A 3829-nucleotide genomic window follows, 5' to 3' on the forward strand; every position below is an offset into this window, starting at 1 on the left:
GGGATTAGTGTTTAACGTCCCGCCAACAACTAGGTCACTAGAGACGGAACACATGCTCGGATTAAGGGAGAATGGGAAAGGAAAGCGGACGTTCCCATTCGAAGGAGCCATCCGGGAATTTGCATTAAGCGGTTTAAGGAAATCACGGAAAACCTAAATAAGGATGGCAGGACGCTGGACTGAACCGTGTCGTCCCTAATACGAGTCCAGTGTGCTAACCACTGCGCTACCACGCTCGGTATTTGCAAAGTAATCAGACGTTAGAAGCTGGTTTACACTGATGTGACAGAAGAGATGGGTCAGTGATATGCACATATACAGATGGCGGTTGTATCGCGTACTCAGGCTGTAAAAGGCTAGTGCACTGGCGGAGTTATCATTTTAATCAGGTGATGCATGTGAAAAGATTTCCGACGTGTTTCCGCACAGCGCGAATTAACAGACTTTGAACCCGGAATGGTAGTTGACACTAGAGGAACGGGACATCCCATTTCGTAAATCGTTAGGGAATTCAACATTTCGAGATCCAGAGTGTCAAGAGTGTGCAGAGAATACCAAATTTCAGGCATTACCTCTCACCACGGATAACACAGTGGCCGAGGGCCTTCACTTGACGTCCGATAGCAGCGGCTATAGGGGCAGTAAGGCACAATATTTCTACAGGGGACTTCCAGCGACTTGTTGAAGCCATTCCACATCGAGTTACTGCACTACGCCGGAGAAAAGCAGATCCGACACGATAGTGTGAGGTATCCCATCACTTTTGTCATCGCAGCGTATTCCTTCCTATGCTAAATGACTCAGTCTACGAGAGCACTGGGCGGCGAGGCACTGAAGTGGTACAAAACGGGCAGCAAGCCGCTAAACTATATAAATGCGTGATGTTTGTTCTTTCTAAGATATCTGAAAGAGCAGACACCACGCATTCGTACAACTGATTCGCTTAGACGGGCAATGGACCCACCTTCTTCGTTGGGGATTCTTAAGTACATCTGACTTCCTGCGCCGGCCGATGTGGCCGAGCGGTTCTAGGCGCTTCAGTCTGGAACCGCGCGACCGCTATCGTCGCAGGTTCGAATCCTGCCTCGGGCATGGATGTGTGTGATGTCCTTAGGTTAGTTACGTTTGAGTAGTTATAAGTCTAGGGGACTGATGACCTCAGATGTTAAGTCCCATAGTGCTCAGAGCCATTTGACTTCCTGTGGGAATCTCATACTAGCGAGTATGAGGAAATGGAGAGGGACGGACAGCGTATAGATGGAGCTTGGTGGTTTTGTGGGTCGGATGGTATGCCGGCTCGGTAGCTCAGCGTGTTCGGTCAGAGGGTTTAGCTAACCTCTGTAATAATAATAACTAAAAAAAAAAAACTGAGTGAACAGATCAGCGAACAACATGAACGGCTGTCATCGGACGTCCGCCACGAACAAATTCAACGAACAACATAAAGCAAAACGAGATAAAAAAAAGATGTCGCGTTGGGTAACGCACCTGCCTTCTAAGCAGAAGATTCCGAGTTCGAATCCCGGTCATCTACACATTATCGTTCGTCACCGGTCTTTCCGTGTGATGTGCCGATGCAGCTGACATTAATAATCCCTTCCCTCCCCCCCCCCCCCCCCCCCACCTCCAACTTCAGTTTACATACACAGCCACCAAACGCCAGACAGTGTTATTAGTGAGACGTCATGTTTCTTCACAGTTCACAATAAGGGTAGGTTCTCATATTTTGAGAAAGGTGCGGATGTACCGCCGACTTCTCTTATCTTCTGGGAACAATAATTTGAACGTTACTCCTGTTAGCCATTAAGTGCCCCTGATGTACAATTACGACTTAATTACAGTCCCAACGCGGGGAATCCTGTTGTAGCTGTAAGAGCGACCACTAATTACTTATTGGCAACGATCTATTATCAATCAATGTCCCTTAAGCGATTAACATTGAGTGTGACCCCAGGGATTATTTAGTGACGATGTGAAATTTCCCGTTTGCATCATTCGTATTCGTCTTCACCAAGTGAAGTAGTAATGAAGACACCCCTTACGTTCTGCACCTGACAGTCGTGGCGTTTACCGATACCTGAGTCGTATCAGTCACTACAATCTCCTTTCATACAAATCGCTGCATGAACACGTAAAGTCGTTAACTTGGAACCTCCCCCTCCCCTCTCCTCCCCAGCATTTAAATAAAACATCCTTCTTTCAATGCTTTTGGAACAGTATACTAAACGCTAAATGTTACCATCCTGGGTGAATATCAAGCTCTCTAAAACACAGCGAAAAATCAGATCCGTGCTAATCAGTTAAGAACTAAGGGAAGTCATTAGGTCAACAGTAAGCAGTATCGCAACATCGGAATCCGAAATGGATAGATTCTGGAATATACCAATAAATTATCTTCATTATGGAAAAATAAAATTTCTACCAGAGCGTGATCCTCGTAATAACTGATAAATGTACATTCAATTATAAATGTGACTTTCAAGTTGTTTTTAAACTAAGAAAGACTTAGAATTTTCAAGTCTAACAAAAAACGGATTGCCTAACCTAGACAACATTGGTTTGTTTCAGTAAGTTTTCCTACTATTGAAAACATCATTTGCTGAAATTGACACTAAAATGTACGGTGCACTGAAAATTAGTACACGGTTTTACGGCGATTTTCTGAAGCTTCCTGCCTTGTCAATTCCACGAATTGTCAGTCAAAGAGCACATTGTCAATTGGTGTCTCTCGTGTAATTGATGCTGCTGTATTTGAATAGCCGAGATACCGTTAGTGGCGCCACTAGTGCAAGACAATACGAGGTAACGTTTTCGACACTCACCCATCCCGCCCGCTTCAACATTTCGATGGCGTGTCCCTAGCTCTGCTTAAATATAGGAAACTTTCTTTATTGAGGGAGTTGAAATTTTTATCTCGATAGTTGTCTTTATAACGCTACCACATAAATCATTTGTCTCTTTAGTGACGGATATTTCGACGAATGCAATTCGATGTTCGTTTTCTAGAGAATGTTCTGCTACCGCTGATTCTCAGGAAACCGTAGACGGAAACACCTTCTAGACGGCACTATTCAATGATACACACAGTCTCTGCTACATAACACAGCCACACTCACGCGGTGTCTCCTCTTGTATTCTGTATTCATCTTTCACAGACCTCCTGAGCGGTCGGATTTTTGCTCGAGGCCTGAAGACTAAATCTATGATCATTTTCAGCCATAATGGCTATGTTTGTGAACCGTGACTGTGTGGGATAATTATTTATTTCAACTCTTTGCTACCTGTCACTTTTTATTTTATGCTTAATCTAACATAATGCAACGCGTTTCGAACATGTTCTGTTCGTCTTCAGGCGTTTATACATACATACACAGAGAAATGTTACTTAAAAATAAACAGTGTTAAACTAGATTAATCTAGAACACTTTGTCCATTGTTTTTTTACTGTAGCTGCTGGTGTGGCATTTGGGGGGGGGGGGGGGGGGGGAGGAGGAGGGAGGCAGTGTATGGCTAGAAATCGAAATCAGTGATGTCTTCTGCTGGTTTTCTTCTTTGTGGTTGACTATGTGTATCACAGCCTGTATAGGATGCAGATAGATTTGTATCAGTTATGTGTTACGAAAATAGTGGCTTATTAGCTGAAATATTTATCAACCATATAGAAAATAAAATTCTAACACTAAATGATAACATCACAAGCAAAGTTAAATTCTATAAGAGATATATAGATGACACACTCATTCTATTTGGTGGCACAGATGATGAAGCGACAAACCTTTTTAACAAATTCAATAGCCTACATAAAAATATTCAATTCACCCCTGAACAG

Source organism: Schistocerca piceifrons, chromosome 6, assembly GCF_021461385.2.
Source record: "Schistocerca piceifrons isolate TAMUIC-IGC-003096 chromosome 6, iqSchPice1.1, whole genome shotgun sequence".
NCBI classification, from domain to species: Eukaryota; Metazoa; Arthropoda; class Insecta; order Orthoptera; family Acrididae; genus Schistocerca; species Schistocerca piceifrons.